The sequence below is a fragment of the Myiozetetes cayanensis genome, unplaced genomic scaffold, assembly GCF_022539395.1.
Source record: "Myiozetetes cayanensis isolate MyiCay16 unplaced genomic scaffold, myiCay2020 scf7, whole genome shotgun sequence".
Taxonomy (NCBI): Eukaryota; Metazoa; Chordata; class Aves; order Passeriformes; family Tyrannidae; genus Myiozetetes; species Myiozetetes cayanensis.
In genome coordinates, this window is record NW_026087964.1 from 22,595,292 (window position 1) to 22,614,348 (window position 19,057).

The 19,057-nt window shown below is 38.0% G+C and overlaps 1 long non-coding RNA gene across 5 annotated transcripts in view; it reads left to right on the forward strand.

Annotated features, from left to right (window-relative positions):
- The window catches only part of LOC126651853 (uncharacterized), a 73,602-nt gene extending 55,138 nt beyond the window's left edge, over positions 1-18,464 (forward strand). For all 5 annotated transcript variants that reach the window (XR_007631797.1, XR_007631798.1, XR_007631795.1 and 2 more), the window contains one exon: positions 11,501-18,464. This is a non-coding gene — a long non-coding RNA (uncharacterized LOC126651853). The remainder of the gene's footprint in view (positions 1-11,500) is intronic.
- The last annotated feature ends 593 nt before the right edge of the window (positions 18,465-19,057 follow it).

The following is a 19,057-nucleotide window of genomic DNA, read 5'->3' on the forward strand; positions in this document are numbered from 1 at the left end:
GATATCGCCATACTAAGTCACAATTTACAATGATACATTTTGCGATGACAAGACCTTTCCTAGACAAAGAGAAAGCAGAAGAGGTCAGATTTTTTATTTTTACTATTTTGTCATATATGGTCTCTGAGAAAGAAGCAAATGGTAAGTAGGAAGGTACAAACCCTCTGTTGTGCATGAACAATGAATCCTCCTCCTAAAGTTCTCTTACAGCCTTAAAATAATTTGCAGAAAGAGCCAGAAGCCAGGAAGTCTAATTAAGGAACACAGTGGAAATATCTGTGTGAGATTGCTATAATTGTAATAAATTAGAGGCAGATTTGAAGGGAAGGAGAAGATAAACCTAACTCCCAGTAGCAAGGGATGAGAAACCATCCTGCTTACTACTAGTGTCCAAACAGCCTTAGAAAAGAGGACACAACTTCACAGCCATGCTTAAGAAAACAAAGGAGGTGAGTCTATTGAGAACAATAAAAGGAACTCACCCCAGGGACAATATGGTTTTAACAAAGACCAACAGAAGGTCTTCCAGAAAGAACTGCTAAAAAACCCCAACAACAAACAATAAAAAAGGTCTTATGTAGAAGAATACGGTTATCCTCTAGCACCTATCTTTGCAGAGATGCTGAGGCAGGGAAAAAGGGAGCTTTAGCAGAATCCATCCTTAACTAAGGAACAAAGAGGGCTCATAAGAGTCAAAACCTCTGAGCAAGTGTTATACAGGACATCTGAGCTAGTTCCTGTTGTCCCCACAATGGCTAATTTGGAGCAACTATTGTTAAGACTGATGCAGAAAAGCATTTTTTTGGCAAGTTGTCGGTTTTGTCTTTTTTTTCTTTTCTGACTTTTTTGTTTTATAATTTGTATTTAAAGACACTTATTTTCTACCTGAACTGAATATGGTGATGAGCACTCTCAGGTTGCTCGTCAGAAATGCCCAGGGCTCATCACTAGGACATCCCTGCAGTGCTTATGGAGCAGCACATCACAGGACGCTGAGGACTGAGGGCTGGAAGCTTGGCCAAGAGAAGCATTCTTGGAAGGGGTATTTCCAGGAACCACTGGGATTTCACATCAAAAATATCTGAAAGGGTGTTCAAGATGTAAGCACTGACTTTCAAACAGAAACTAAGGAAACTTTTTATTGTCTCTGTTCCCTTTTGGTTTTCCCCTTTCTCCCTCCCTCCTTACTTTCTCCCATTTTTTATTCTTTTTTTGAGAGGAGTTCTTTGGATTCCAGCAGCTAATTCTTCTTGGAGAAGGGGCAAAATTTTGCTGATAAATGTCAAAGCTATGACTCTCTCTTTGCAAATTTCTTTGCTCCAGACTTCTTGTATCTCCAAGACAAATTAAATTCTTAAATAACGTGCTTAGGGCTGGTGTTAGCTGCAGTTCTGATCCTCCACTCATGTAGCATAAGAAAAGCATGAGAAAAAATAAGCTCAGCAGGAGCTTGGGGGAGGGCTTCTAGTCCTCCTGTGTAACAGCCAGGCCCAGCTCTTCACACTCACTGCCGTTTGTTTCTGCAGCACTTCAGCAACATGTAATTCCTTATCCTGCAGGTGACAGATATCTTTGGTGTTATTGCTGCTCTGTGGGCAATAAATCACTCAAATATAAGCCTAGGTCATACCATGTGACAACTTCTTTACTTATTTGCATCACTGTAAGGCAGCCTGGCAATTATACAGAAAGTATGTTACCATGGTAACACAGGGAAACTGCAGCATCTAAAAAAAAATAAGACTGCAGAATTACTTAACATTTTATTCTCCAAAGACTTTGGTATTCTGAGTTTAAATTTTGAACAAAAAATCATAACAAAGGTACCTATTTCATAAATAGTGCTTCCTACGTCTTTTAAAAGTAATTGCTTCTTTTCATCAAAGCATTTTATAATTTGTAGAATTATTGAGTACAGAGTTTAATGAGTAAAATATTCTTCTATCCCCTGTCCAGATTTTTTTTTTTTCCAAAAAATACCACTTGATTATTAGTCAGGTCAAACACAGTAATTATTTCAACACAGTTAATGCGTAAGTCCCCTCACACACCTCCCACACAAATGACTGCAGACAGCTCCGACAGCTCCTGAGTCCTCGTAAAGCTCTGGAACAGCACAAAAGAATAGCTGACATTTTACTCAGCATAGGAGGGGAAGAACTACACAGTCAGAAGCAGGAGAAAGGACACAAAAAAGTGAGAGGAACACAACCATCCAATGCCCAAGTCATGGGCTGGTACCCACTTACTCAAGACAAAAAACACCCTGGCTTCTAGCATAAATCACAAGGCTCCTTCTGGCTTAGTGCCTGATTCAAAACTGAGGCTCAGATAACCAAAGATGGCTTTGTCACCCATGTCCCACCAACTGCACTGGTTTCAGATGTCACATATCACATGATTTATGCTCTTAAACCTTTTAGCACATGATGGTGATCACGAAAGTAATGGAGACACTGTTACCTTCCATATCAACCTGCTACTGCAGATCACTTTGTAAACCTGGGGCTTTTAATAATTTAGTATAAGCTATTGCTGTCATATTATTACTATAGTGGCAATACAGTGAAGTACACATACAAGATTAATGATATTTAAATAAATAAAAATATAAAATAAAATATTGCTATATGCCCGAGCATTTTCTCTCAACCTCACTTCACCTCACAAACACAGGCAATGCATGTAAAGACAAAAACTGTTTAGTTGCCTAAGAATATTCCTTGTGTGACTCTTTGAGCACAAATAATTATAAGCAAACATGAAGCAGTCATAGTTTTATGACCTTTCTTGCAAACAGAGAGCAGGCAGAGTGCTCAGTCTGAGCCCTTTTTGACAAAAATGGAACCATGTGATAAAGATAGAAAATTTTAGAGAAGCCTATTAATGCATGACTAATGCTCTACACTGAGGTTAATGCTCTGACTTCAGTTTTTTTCTAAAAGATTCAACAGTGCTGGCAGTCTACTTTAAAGTCTGATTTTGAAAAACATACCATCCATCCATTCATTGGCACAGTCAATAGAAAAATACACACTGACTCCTGAAGATCAGAGTTTGAAAAACAGAAGTCTTGAAGTGCAGTGTCTCTGATCTACATTCCGTGCTAATTAACCTATATCTTTCAATTGAAAACAGATCTTGGTTCCTTATCAAGAAGCTTAATTATGTTACCTATATTACATTTCTGAAATAGATGATGAAGTCTAGTCTAAAGTCTTTGTTAACATCATTAACCAAAAAGATTCACAGACAGCTCATCAGGAAAAGAAACTATAAAAGTGTCGAAAGCATTTGCACAAATAAAACACACAGAATTTAACCACAGTGACCTACCCAAAATTATCAATTGCCTTACTATGTACAATGAATATGAAATACAAAAATTCAAAATAGCTCAACTGTCTATATAAAATTCTAGAGCTTGAGGCCAGCAATACAATGGGACAGAAAGTAATAGACCAGCAAAAACTCAGAAATAAAAGAAGCAAGGATATGCAGATTTTTATTGCAAAATATAATCTCAGTGAAGAAGAACCAGAATGCCAGGCACAGCAAAAAGCAGAAGCAGCAAGAGGAAGAGAGGTAACACAAGGAAAGGAGATACTTGATGTTGTCAAGGAGTCTACTGACGTGTCAACTGAAGCAGCAAGATGAGATCTGTGAAAAGAAAATGGTAAACACAAAGCAGCAGCTCTATCATTTAAGAAGTAGCAGAAAACTAATGATAAAAGACATCCAGATACCAGGAAGCCAACTGCTTGAATAAAACTACCACAAAGGAAAGATCACCTGGCACCACTGAGAAGAAAACAACAGCCTGCTTCATATACCAACAAAATTACAAGAACTGAGTGGAAAAAGCAAGAGGAAGGGAAGCCTGAAGGTAAAGCTGAAGGAAGGTCTTCATCGCAATGCAGATATTATTTGAAACTAATTCAGACTTGACTACAGCCTCATGTTGTTGTAAGACATCATTCACAATTAAATGAACTGATTTCCAGGTGCTAAAGAGTCTGTGTGCCTTCTGGAGAAAATGAGACATCATCATAGGAATGGGATTACTTACCACCTCTGACTAACTGCTTACCCATTTCTGCTTGTCCAAATGCTTAATTGAGTAATACTTGTATTCATGGGATAGGATTCCTTCCACATCTCAGCAGTATTTCCCATCATGCCAAGCCCCAAATACAACCACATGTCTAACTAAAGAGAAGAAGTATGACACAGTAACATCAGCCTGGGACATGAGAAGTCAAGCCAGTTCAATACCCTGCCCTGCCACATCTGGAGTGAACTTTGATAAGCCACTTTAGGCAAGTCAGAATCAGTATACAATGGCTCATAGAGCTCTGGCTTGGCTTTCCACCAGGCTCTGCAGGTGATGCACAAGCCTGCATTGGGATACTACATGCTCCTGCAGTCACACTGGAAGCTATCCTATTCGTTGAACAAAAGTAACAAATTTCCAAATCCTATGCAGATATGATCTGGACAGAGATATGGGTGGCAAAGAGCTAGTGATATATTAGATCTGTAAACCCTCTTTATTCACAGAGCACAAACTTGTGAAAAATCTAGTGGGTATAGGCTGAAAGGAATGTACAGCTACCTCTACAGAAAACATATGGCTGAATTCAATCTTGGTGTAAACAAAAATACTCCAAGTTTCACACAATTTCATTTCCTTCTTTTTATTTCACACTTTTCCCAATAGCTGCAAACTATCGTCAAAGCCCATCACAGACGAAGTCATTTCTGAAGCCAAACTATGCATTTTTTAACACCATTTTATCTTTTCCCATATGTCACTCCATCTATTTCTGTTGCTCTTCTTCACCTGTAAGCTGATTATATAGCTGGTAGTTCACTCTCCAGTAAAGCCTGTAACCACATAAGGACAGATTCCATGATGAAATCCTTAAGCGAGATGGTTTGGAGAAAGGAAATTTCAGTTTCCTCTAAAGATATTTTTCCAAGGCGTTCCACCACTAGGAAAAAAGCTCTCTAAATCCTGTGAAATTAACATAATGAATAATACAATCTGTAAGGCCAACATTGCAAAATAGAAAAGCTGTTTCTGGACAGGTTTTCTTTCATTCAGTATCCCCTTGTGCACTTTATTCCTTTTTAAGGGCACTCTTGAGAGGGGAAAGTTATATTTTGCCATGTTTACAGTAGTTACAAAATTATTTCACCCATTTTAACAGACATCTTTCCACATTGTCACTCTCATACTTTTTTGCCTGTATATCCAGTCTTTTGACTCTGAATCAATGTTTTCTCCACCATTTACTTTGAATGTTTGGAACTTGTGGATACAAGTTTCCATAAGAAATATGATATGTAGGCTGCTAAATTTTTAGTCTCTAAACCAGGTTATTAAATATCTACATTGTTTGACATATTGTTATTTTTAATACATGTGGTAGCCTTTCAGCCCTTTTTTTGGAACATGCAATACTACCTTTTCAAGTAAACATGAATTAATTTTTTGTCAGCTGATTTCATAGAACAATCTAAAACTTTGAAGTGAAATCCAGTACTGTAGTCTGTACAGCTGCTGATTGTCTACTGTGCTTTCAATAAAAAAAGAACAATTCAAAATATGCCTTCAGAACACTTTTATAAGAATCATAATATTTCTTACTCAAAAAATTTTTATGTACTTAGAGAGAAGTTTTTCCCTAAAATTCTATTATGCTTCTAGAAGTAGAATTTAAATGTATGGAAGCCTCGTAACTATCTCACCTCCTCTACCCTTTTACTCTCTATTCCCAGCTCACTAATCAGTACAAGCAGGTGTGTTTTCTTCCATTTTTAAGGAAGTGACAGGTTAAGTGTTCACCCAAAAACCAAATGCCATAAATTCTCTAGAATCCAGGCTCCACTACTTCAAGTGTTTCTTCACGTGCTCTCTTGTCCTTCCCTGAAATCATTTCTGTATGACCTTATCTTCTTCCTAGTTTGTGTGTGCACATATGACAAAGAAATTTTGCAGAGAATCTCAATCTTTGCCATTTCAATTCATAATTAATTCCCTCCTCTTCATTTATTAATGAACTAATTTCTTACTGAGGTTAAAGTTACACAAAAAGGAAAAAGACAGAACTTTTTCAATGTATGAATGTCTCCCATACATCAGTAAAGAAACAGGTTTTGGTGGCCTGCTTCCCAGAGGAGTCCACACACCACAGCAAGGAATAACAGAAACTGAATGTTTAGGAAGGCTGAGACCTGACATCTGTTTCGGATTTCTTTGCACGTCTTATTTCTAAGCCATGTGAGTCTGATTAGACTCTTTGGAGAAGGAAAACAAAAGCAAACCTCTAAACCATGCCTCTATAATCACTCTCAGAGAAAATAATTTTCACAGCTTCTGAAGATGTGCCCCCCCACACCTTCACATCTGTAGATAGTACTTATTTTCTGAGGACCATGAAAATAATCATTTGCATTTGTATACAAAATACCTTTTATGATCATTAGCATCATGGAATGGAAAGCTCAGGATTTCAGGGGTCTAAATCAGGAATTATAAAGGCAAAACAGACTGTATGTCCCAGTGCAACTTTCCCCCCACAAATTACGTATATGAATTTTCCCCTATATACAATCTCATCATTACACTGAGCTGCACATTTCTTACAGGTAATAGATTGCAAGGTGAAGGGAAATGGGAGTAAGTGAAGATAATTTATCCATATTATTTGCAGAGAAGTTTTTGAATATTGCCACTAGCCACATCTGGTGTATTATGCCTGCCTCCTGTTCTCCCTACCTGCTTGTGTGATTGCATGTTACACACTGATTTCAGATTAGGCTCACTCTCCTTTCTCCTCATTTCTGTGTTCTTTTAGAAAATAGGTCTTTAGCTCATTCAACTATGCAATATGCATATTTCTAAAACAAAAAATAAGGTCAACCAAGGTCACCGATTACTAATGGAGCCTATTCTAAAATTATATAGCCCAGATGTGGTTTTTTTTTTCTTTTTTAATCAAATGTAGGACAAGAGTAAAGAGTACTTGAATTGACACATTAATATAGGAGGCAGACTATGTGAAGAAGGAATTAGAGTTATAATCAAAGCCTGCTGCATAAGAGCAGACTGCTGAAGCTGTATTCAGTGGAGTATGATTTGAGCCCTGTATCCACATTTTGATTTCTCCATGCTTTGTTACTGAAGGCTTGTATTGTATTTCTATACACAGAGATACACAAACTGTAAGGGAGAGATCACAGTTACTGTTGGCAAGGAAACAAGTTACTGAGTGTTGAAACCCACATTGTAAGTTAAAATTATGTTATGGTTTGAGACAATTCATACTTCTAATTGTCAATGAGTTTTTATTTGTATATACTTAGAGCAGGAAATCATTAATTATGCTAATATATTTGAGGAAAACTTACTTATACCATTAGTGTTGAACTCAAGGAAGGATATAAGAAACAAATTGCTGAAGAATGGGTGACCATTCCCGTACAAAATTAAGCATATAAAATTGCACTAACTTGTCTCCCATAACCTTCAGTAATTTTTGAGGAATCAAGGCACTAATTCCAGCATTTTTATTGGTTTCCATGAAATTGCTGCTATAGAATGCACATGAATTATCTGCCTTCCCACATTTGCTGTCCAGAAAGAAAACAACTGTCATTCCCTTTCCTCCTACTGTACATGTCATACTCACATGCACCCTTCCTCGTACCCCTCTATTGAGGTCCCTCAAGTTTTGTGCCACTGTTGCAACTAATGCAATACCTCTATTTCACCTTATATTTTAGGATAAGCCAAGATAAGGGCCTGGAAACATCCACTGGACCAAGGTTGTACAGACTTAGCAGCAAAACTGGAAGAAAAAGAAAAAGTTAACTACTTATGTCTCTTCTGAGGGCTTCAAAAGGCCAGGACAGCCTTTGTGTACCACACATCACTAGGGTAGTGGCACCATTTTCCTACCAAATACTGTGTTACCACAACAAAGTCCAATTACATGGATTGCATTAAACAAATGTCCTTGTTCCTAGATAGAAAGATCTGAATCTAAATCAAAGTGTAGTGCTTTATCAGTTCTTTCTGAAGTAACATTTTTTGTTTTCTTCCATATGTCAATTAAAGAGATTAAGTTGGGGTTACTGAATATGTTACCAGTTTATGTGAAAGCATTAAACGTGAAAATATGAAGTGTTGGCACTTCAAGTGAGAAGAGGAACAAGGCAGCATCTTAAGTTTTCCAAATATAAATCAGTTCATCACCTATATCTAACTAAGACATTATAACTGAAAAAATATAATTCATTTCCCATTCTGTTCTCATGGTAATGCTAATGGTATAGTCTAGGAATGTATCATCTCTGCTTGAACCACTTTTGGAGTTCCGTGCATGCTGTATAATGAGAATAAAGTGCCATGCTATATTTTGAAAATGGCATTTATGGTCTATTTATGGCTTCACAGTTCAAGGTCATTTACAGGGATCATTATATCCACTTATTCTGCCAATTCTTTCAATAGTTTGACATAGTAACTAACAAGGTTTTTGAAGTATTAAAGCACAATTTACCTTAGTGTAAAATAGATGCTCAGTTAGATACATTGTTGAATTTCAAACTAGAAAAAGCATGATATTTTTGCATCAATATGTATGATTTATAGACTCATAGAAACACAGAATATACTGAGTTGGAAGTTAGCCATTAGGATCATTGAGTCCAATGCTTAGCTCTGCACAGGACACCCCAAAAGTCACACCATGTGCCTAAGAGTGTCATCCAAATGCTACTTGAAGTCTGTCAGGCTTGGGGCTGTGACCACTTCCCTGAGAAGTCTCTTGCAATCCTCAACCACCTGCTGGCTGAAAAACCTTTTCCTGGTATCTAACCTAAACCTCCCCTGACTCAGTTCATGCCGTTTACTTGAATCCTCTCACTGGCGACAAGTGAAGAGGTCAGTGCCTGCCCCTCCTATTCCCCTTGTGAGAATATTGAAGACCATGGTGAAATCTCCCTTCAGTTTCCTCTTCTCCAGGCTGAACAAACCAATCGACCTCAGCTGCTCCTCATACAGCTTCCAGTCCAGACCCTTCACCATCCTCGTGGCCGTTCTTTGGATGCTTTCTAATAGTTTAATGGGGTTTTTTTGTATTGTGGTGATCAAAACTGCACACAAAACTCAAGGTGAGGCAGTCCCAGTGCAGAGCAGAGTGGGACAATCCCCTCACTTTACTGGCTGGTGATGCTTTGCCTGATGCCTCCCAGGACACAGTTGGCCCTCCTGGCTGCCAGGGCACTGCTGACTCATATTCAACTTGCCATTGACCAGAATCCCCAGGTCCCTTTCCACAGTGCTGCTCTTCAGCCTTTTGTTTTCTAGCTTATACACACAACCGAGGTTGCCCCATCCCAGGTGTAGAATCTGGTTGCCCATGTTGAACTTCATACAATTGCCCATCTCTCTGATTTGTCAAGATCTCTCTGCAGGGCCTCTCTGCCCTCAAGGGAGTTGACAGCTCCTCACAATTAAGTGTTATTGGCAAACTTACAAAATATTCTTTCAAGCCCTGTGTCCAAGTTGTAAATGAAGATGTTGAAGAGAACTGGGCCACTGATGGAGCTCTGTGGAACCCCATTAGTGACAGATGACCAGTGTGGCGTTACCCCATTCACTGTTACCCTCTGTGCCTGACCCATGAGCCAATTGCTCATCCTCCACATGATGTGCTTATCCATCTGTACTGGATATTTTGTCCAGAAGGATACTATGAGAGATCATATCAACAGCTTTGCTGAAGTCCAAAAAGATTACAACAACTGGTTTCCCTTGATCAGCTAGGTGGGTTACCTTGTCATTAACGGAAATCGGGTTGGATAAGCAGGACTTCCCCCCTGTGAAGCAGTACTGGCTATGACCAGTGACTGTGTTGCCCTGCAGGTGTTTTTCAATACCTTCCAGAATAATATTTTCCATGATTTTACTTTCCACTGAAGCGAGACTGATAGGGCTGTAGTTCCTGTGGTCCTCCTTCTTGCCCTTCTCAAAAATTAAGATGTTAACCAGTTATATTATAAAACACAAGAGTATATAATTAACTTTGAATTTTAAGCATTTATTTGTAAAGGGATTCATGCACTTCTGGAATAATTATTAAATTCTGTATGAAAGGTGGTTCTTCTAACTTTATGTTTTTATGCAAAACAAATGCTCCTTATAATTTTGTTGTTGTTGTTGTTGAAAAGAGCACATTTTTAAAATAATGAACTAGAAAAAGATACTTAGGAAAAACCTATTAAATCCTAATACGTATCAGAAGATGGGTCTAAATCTCTTGGACATTTTTCAGCCAGCAATACGTCAAACACTGGTTATGTTATGAGCTTTATTTCACCTGAATAGCAGGAATATTCTTACTGATTTAACTTCATTTACTATGCAAAGCCATTGGCAAATTTAAAGAATAGATTTATTAGAGAGTTTTCCTGATCCCTCTAGGGACAAATTTTCCCTTTCTTCTCAGAAAGGTGTGCAGAGCCTTCCTACTACAAGTATTAACCTCTTAGCATCTACAGTAATGATACATTTTCCTACTTCTCTCCTAATGAAAATATTTCAGGTATTGAGTACTTACTTTAATTATTGCTTCTTAGTACTAACAAATCTTTGTATAAGTGGAGCTAATAACACTGAATTATCAGTACTAATATACTCTAACAGTGAAACTATATGGCATCAGGTACTGTGCAATGCTGTGAATTTTATTATTTTTAACTGCATATGTCTACAAGAAAACCCTTATTTGCCAATAGTGGTCAATAGGTCAATAGGTCAATAGGTCAGTGATCAATAGAAACAAGAGATGAACCCAGTTCTTTAAAGATATACATGTTGTTTACTAAGTATTAGCAAGTAAGACACATGAAGACCAAGTATTTGTATTTGAAAGTACATACAGGCACTAGCTACACTTTGGTTACCACCTCTCCTCCAAAGTCAGGCAGAGAAGTGCTGTACTGTTAAGTCATTCTACCTTCTGATATGTTCACAATGGGAGCTTAGAAAACCTCAGTTTAAGTTGGGGTGGTTCCTTGCTGCACTTTTCAGAGGTACTTTACACTCTAATGACGATGATATTCATCCTAGTCAGGTTCTAAGGGACTTCAAAGCACTGACCATCATCCATTTCAAAAGGAAATGCTTGGCTCTCTCAGAAGTACTTATAATTTTTGTCTGACCATGTTCATCCCAGAATCCCAGTGCTTTATAAACACTACTGAACATAGCACAGGTATAGACAAATGAACCAAGTCCGTCACAAAGGTGTTCTCTTATGAAAGGCCAAAAGGTCTTCTATTCTAGCCGGAAGACCAGAGTTCTGATGATTGCTACAGGTAATTTTTTAAATTACAATAGCTAATAACAAATGACAAGTCCTTTATTTCTTCTGCAATGTCAGCTACCAAAACTAGTCTCTGTTCTATTGCATTTCTCTTTCAGCAGGTTTCAAAATTGGGATCCAGAGCCACATGTTCCACATTCCAATGGGAAGAGAAGCATTTCCAAGCCTATCATGCTCGGAAGCCATGGGTGAAAGGACGGGTGCCTGAACAGGCTGAGGAAAAGAGGCTCTTGGTGGGTCTCCAGTCTTAAATGACAGCATGGGATTTTGTGTTATTGGTGAGAAATCAGGCAGCTGGAAGCCAAGATGTTTAATAGAATAGGTAAAGTATATTCCAGCCCTTGAGGTACTCTTTGATTTCTCCTTTCTTCAAACAATTTTCCTGACCTTCTTGAAGCTTCCTTCTGCTCTGCTGTTTGGCTCACTCTGCTCTCACCACACTCCTCAGCTCACACCAGTTGCTCTATTTGGGAAAGATAATTTCATTTTATATTGGTAGAGCAAGGCAAGGCAATGTGACAGACAGAAAGCCACAGAAACTTTTGCTGGGCATGGTTTTGTGGAGACCTTTGCATCCCAATATTCGTATGCACACACTGTTTTCCTCTTTCCTCTCAACCAACCCCAAATCAGAAGAAGAAAATATTTCTGAAAAAAAAAGTATTGTGCAACTCTATAAATTAATTTCAAGCCAAATCTGTTTGGGTCCCCAAAGTATAGGCAACAACACTGGCAACTATTGTAATAGGATCTGCAGCGAGCAGTTCAAGGGAGTCAAGGTGGTTGACAGCTCTCTCTGGGCTAATAACCACTGAAGCTGAGCCATTTTTTTCTCCTGCTGCAGTACCCCTACAGGAGCTTAAAAGAGCAACACAAACTTCTGCTTTTTCTCCACTTTGAAAATACCTACATTATTACCTGTTTAGAGACCTCCAGGGCACTTCTGTGCTTTCTAACCAGATTTTGGTGGTATATCAACATCTGCACAATGAGGCATATGTCACCCTTGCAACAGACTTTCCCTGCCTTTCTATTCCTTTTAAGTCATCACATAATTAAAAAAAGAAATACAAGTAAGATATGATATTGGAAAAAAGCAAAAGTACTTTGTTTAGACTCAAGAACAGTTCCCAAGACCTGAGGAGCATTTCTGAAATTGCAGAGGGAACTTTTCTTTGTTCCAAAATCTAGGTTTTCACACATTCCCTGACTGATTCATGGAATAGTCAGTAAGCTGATGGAATAGCCCTCATGGATTTAAAAGGATTATACCAATTAAATTAGCTTCAACACTGGCAACACATTAAAATCACCAAAATCATTCCACACTTCAGAAGTCATAAAGTTATTTAAGCCTAAACCAGATTGTATATTCTGTCATAGTATATTAAGAAACAACTGACTCCTTTTTTTAATTTACAATAAGCTCTGGGCTGAAAATCTATTCTTTGCCCACATGGTTTCTCTATACTTTTTCCCCTCAACTTTTCTTGCCCCCTCATTTTTTACCTTACTCAAAGGAAATCTTGTTCTGTACAAATTTGGCAGACCTAAACCCACAAGAACATTATACAAAGAGCTCAGAGATAATAAATTATAGCCAAATGGGCTAAGGTAGACATTTGAATAGGTAAAATAGGTCTGAAGCCAAGGCTTTCTTCAAGTTTCAGCAAATAGAACACGAAACAATGGAAAGTTCAGAAGTTCACCAGAGGTCACTGACGAAGAGGAGTAAAATTGAGACTCTCTGATGAAGTAAGACCGGATGTAACCCCAGACCATTCCCCTAAATGAAGACCACACCTCAAAACCCTTCTCTCAGCAGCATGTATTTTCCTTAATGCAAAGAGTCTCCTCAAGAAGCAATGCACCGATGTCTTCAGTGGAATTTGGTGCTCAGTGTATGCAGTATTTAGATGTGCTGTGAATATCAAGTCATCCATAAGTGTGCTCATTCCAACAGTGCAAATCAGCAACATTCTGAACAGATTTTTCGTCACAGAAAAAATTTTTTAGTTCATCTTCCATGAACTCTAGTACTGTTTTACTATCACAGTAATACAAATCTGTCCACCTAAACTTATGGGAACATGTTCTTCATTCTATCACAAGCCAGACTAACCTTAAAAGTTAGGATTTTTTCATTATTTACTTCACCACAGCTGCGCTCCAACTCCATTAGTGCTTTAAGTACAGTCGGCCAGCCAGCTGTGCAACTGCTCTGTCAGCAACACAGAATCTTTTAAACTCAAAACAATAAAACGTTTAAAGATGTGTCAAATTCTTCAGTGGTAAACAGAATACTGAATGGGAGCAACGTTTGCTGGTTAATGATGGGAGAGAGATATCATTTCCTACCCATGAAAACAGATGAATCTTTTTAGGACTTGCATTGTCATACTACCGCATCCTAATTTGCAGCACACAGCACTGCATGAAGAAAGATTCACATAAAAAAAGGCATAACATAACTGGGCTGAATTCCACAGGCCTTTGTCAGGCAAAAGCGATCACTCAGTTAAAGAGCACAGAATTTGGCACACAGACCTTTGTCTCATATAGAATGATGTATGGTTTTCTAAACTATGAAAATTTAAAACTAACCAATTTCATCTTCCCATTTTATGAACAAGTGGAAGTATGAATGTTTATATTCCTTCTATAATTCCCACTTCTAATGCAACTGTAAATATTGTGAAGAGACATATTGAAGTTTAAGACTGTGGGCTCCTGTTTACAATCTGTCTGCAATAATATCTTGGGGAAATGCCTGATACAGGTTAATTATTTAACCTTTGCAAAAAAATCATGTGTATTTTTTATTTAGCTTCAAATGATTGAATGTTCTCTTGCTGTGAGCATCTAGGAACTGTGAACATGAAGAACTAAAAGAGAGCCCATGAAATCATCTAGATTAATCTGCCTCTCAGAGGCAGATAAATATCACTTACTGCCAACTAGAATGATTCTCTGGTCTGTAACTTTTCAGTTTTAAGTTGTACACAACAGACAAACAACACCTGCTTTTATTTTTTTTCCCTGAAAAATATTGAAGCGTTTAATTCAGTAAGGATTAAATATTCCTTATTAATTTTAAATTGCAAAGGGGGCCATTACAGAAAATAGCCAGTTTCACTTATCTTTACCACACCAACAGTGCCATTCCATGATTCCTGAGTAACATTAAGCATAATGTCAGCTTTCAATTTTGATATCTCCAAAGTCATTACTACAATTTTTCCTGAGGTGAAAAATTCCTGCTATTTGTAGAGACACACGGGAATTTTTTGCTTCCTTTTCTACAAAAGTGCCAGAAGGACAGGGTTGATTTCAAGAAGAGTGAAAAAACTTCCCAGAAAAATCTCTGATGGGAAAGCAGATTAGGCAAAAAAACTATGAGCCTAAGCATAGCCTCATTTCCATATTCAAATGGCTCATCTAACAAGATGAACAAGCCCTCAGATACCAGGAAAGGTTGAGCTGACTTCCCTATACATTTGTACAGAAGCAAGCTCCTGCAGAAACAAGTTTCATAGGCTGGAGCCATTTACTAAGTCAGACTGATACCCAGGAGTTAATCCTCATGATGGATAGCTTCATCACTCAGAGCATTTCCAGACTTTCACTATCAAATCTGATATACCCTCCAACAGCCTCTCTGAGCAATGCAGGAAATACTGTGCACAGGAGTCCCTTCTGACTAAATTCATTGCTACCCAGTTTCTGATGATGTATATGCCTGCTTATATTTCATTCTTAAGTTTCCCAGTAAATCTATGAATTCAGTTTGTAGGTGATAGCCATAAATAAAATGTTGGATTATATACGAGGATGAAGAGAATATAAAAATCCAAGTATTTTGGTCAAAGTTTGGAAACAATGCTGTGGTTTTTCTAGGAAAATTTGTGTGCTTTAATCTGTAGTTGTCCTTTGTAGGTCAGTCTCTCCTCCTGGGGAAAGCACCTATTTTCATACAAAAGTTCTGTTTAGTCAAAAACCACTTCTGCAGTGAGCAGGCTCAAGTGTAATTTTCCATCAACCATAATACTAGCACAACAGTTGACCCTGAAATTTAAATTCCTCTTAGCATGTAAAGTTTATAGTCTGATGTTTTTCATTCTACTGTCTAAACCTCTTTTACATGAAAGGATGCATCTCAAGGGAGAACAAAGTAAGAATCATTTAGTCAAGGGTAAAACAGTCCTTATTCATTAAAGGTGTGCTTTGGCAGCTGTTACAGTCTATCAGGAAAGGAACCTTGCAAACTAAACAAGGTACAGTACCATAGCACAAAAATTAGAATTGTTTGGTTGAGTCCTACCTCTGCATCTCCAAAATTTAATCAGACTCTTAATGTTCTCCTCTGGATTCCTCTTCTGGTGGTTAAAAGTAGAGATGAATAAACATTTATAACAGACATTTTATTTTAAATTAAACGTACTGGTGAAAAGCACCAGGTAGTCTTTTGATGGAGCTCAGTACAGCAAAGCTCCATTTTTCCCCAGGTGCAGCAGAGTTTCACAGGAGCATCCATTTTGTCAAACGTGAGGTCTCCTCATGAAAACAATCACTTTGCAGAATGGGCTCCACTCCTCTAGGAATCCCAAAACCAGGCTTGTACCACTAACATCATTTTATCAGCACTTTAATCACACAGGCTTCTGAATCAAGCATTATTAAAGCAGTTCTTGTACTATGATACCATGACAGTATTCCTTCCATCAAGCTCGTAGGCAGTAGTATTGGTGTCATAAAAGATGATTTTATGCAGTATTTAAAAATAAATACCTAAATAAATAGTTAAAGTGGAAAAGTATTTATTACCCAAGCTACTGAAGCACCAAGTATGCTGTATATTTCACAGAAAAAAAATTATTTCAGACAAGTCAGAACTTGCCTCTTTTCTTAGGTTTCTTCCACAGTGAATGAAAAATTTACTTTTTTTTTTTTTCTGGTTAGAGTATACATCTTTATGGAGGGTCTCCAACAGGCTGAACAGTGTCTGTACACCTGACGGCTCCAGCCACACACTGAGGCACAGCAGAGGGCAGGGCTTGCTGTCACAACATGTTTTAGACCCTCAGGTTCAAATTAGGCAGGACCTCTGGGTTTAGCAATTAACTGCTCTGTGATCCAGGAATATAAATTCATGCATCAATCAATTAGAGTTTATGTAGTCAAGCTTTTATCCCTAGTTATACCTAAATTAAAATATATCGGAAGGAGGCACGCAAGGTGAAGTAGCTTGTATACAATTGGAAGACTTATTTTTACAAAACAATCACCACAAAAAGATCAGTTGCATAATTTGTCAAATGCCACCTTCAACAGAAAAAAAAATCATAATTTTAACATATTTTATTGAGTATTGAAAGTAATGACAATGGACAATATTTTGTTATAACGACAAGCCCATTTTTTGAATGCATGTTTCTTAACTGCCACAATGTCTCAATAGCAGTAATTGATGTGAAGCCATTCTGGGATAGCTTTCTATCCTGTGTCAAATGAGATACATAGATACTCATGGACTGTTTCTACACATTCTTCAAGCCATAGTAATTTTTATAGAACTACCTAGAATCCTGGCACTCAGAAGAATTTAATACAAGGACTCTAACAATAAGACTGTCTGGTTGCTCTTATTTCATACTAGATTGAGGAAAATAAAAACCAAACCACGATGATTCATGTTTTCTACTCTTGCACTAGATCCCCACTTTTCCTATTTTTCTTTTCTCTCAGGCAATAAATACTTTCAAATGTCTTCCTCCCCACACACCACAGCTAAGTTAAAGACTGAGCCCTTAGTATTAAAGATAATTCAATACTGTTTTTTTATACAAAATGTCAAAAAAAACCCAAAGAAATTGGTTTCAGGAAGTCACTTTTCTTTGCTCTCTGAGAATATTAACAGGAACATTTGAATGAGTGTCCTTTCTTACTCACAGCAATTTGGGTCTATTTATCTATGCAGCAATCTCTTGCAATGTTGAGTAGGGTAATAAAGAAGAATGAAATGGGGGTAGAAAGCAGACAACTAATAAAAAGGTAAGCGAATAAACAAAAGACAGAAAGAAAACTCCAATTTCATACTATATTTACAGATCTTAAACAAACTACATTATCTATATTTAGAGTTTGGCCTTCATATCCCTGCTGATCTACAGCTTACTAAAAAGCAAAATGTACACATTCTTCATTTCTTTTATGACTTTCATGGTAGGATACAAGTAAATCTAAAGCTTCACAGTGATGTATGAGTGTCTAAAACTTGGTAACCACAGTCATGGATCATTGTAATTTCCTGCAGACACACCTATACAGAGCCCTGTTACTTGATTTATGCAGAAGTTTTACACTTCTTAGATGAATACATAAACTGAATTTTTACAGACAACAAACAAGAGCTTAATGCCCACGGTGAGAAAATAATGAAACATCCAAAAGTCATCTATAGAAGCTCCACTACCTTCAGATTCAAGACAAAGCTCCTGCCAGCCAAACTTAGGGAAGGCATCTTCCCAGATGCTTGTGATGCTAGATGTGGCTCTAAGCATATAAGGACACCAAGCAGGGGTCTCTCAGAATTATTTAACATCATTAATACAGCCTTCCTAAGTTACCCAATCATCTGACCAAATTCTGAATGTTCAAATTAATTAAACTACTAAAAAAAATAGGTGCAAATTCCTCCAGACCCTCCTAGGGAATGAGCTGACTGGAGATTCAGCTAAAGCAGGTGATTCAATTCTGCTGACTGTTATCATAGAATTATAAATGGTTTGGTTGGAAGGGACCTTAAACGTCACCTCATTCCAACCCCCCCTGCCATGGACAGGGACACCTTTCACTAGACCAGGTTGCTCAAAGACCCATCCAACCTGTCCTTGAACATTTCCAGAAATGGGGCACCCATAAATTCTCTGGAAATCTGTTCCAGTGCCTCACTACCCTCTGGGTAAAAACACTGCTTCCTAATAGCTAACCTAAATCTTCCCTCCTTCAGTTTTAACCCGTTCCATCTTGTCCAGTCACTACACATCCTTTTACAAATGCCTCTCCGTCTTTCTTGTAGGCTCCTTTCAGGTACTGGAAGGCCACAATCAGGAAACCCCACAGCCTTCTCTTCTCCAGGATGAACAATCCCAATTCTGTCAGCCTTTTCTCATAGGGGAGGTGCTCTGTAGCTCTAATCATCTTGGTGGCCCTCCTCTGGAATCGCTCCAACAGATCAATGTCCTTTCTGTGCTGGGGATCCCAGAGCTGGATGCAGTATTCAAGAGAGAGTCTCACGAGAGCGGTGAAGAGGAGCAGAATCACCTCCTCAACCTGCTGGCCACGCTGCATTTGACATAGCCCAGAACATGGTTGGCTTTCAGGCTACAAGTGCACGCTGCTGGCTCAAGTCCAGCCTCTCTTTTGTTATGTAGCTGCAAATGTTAAAAACATGCTAAGCCAAGTACACATTTTATCTGGGCACCATTAAAAAAAAAAAAGAAAGAAATTAAATATATAAAGCCATTGTAGGAAATATTTTGCCTCTATTTTAAGGTTTTCAGAAATTGGTGCAGTGTCATGGCTCCAGTGCTACTCTTTTGAAACACCAAATTATTCTTATATGAAGGAGCCTACTTCTTTGAAACTGGAGATTTCTA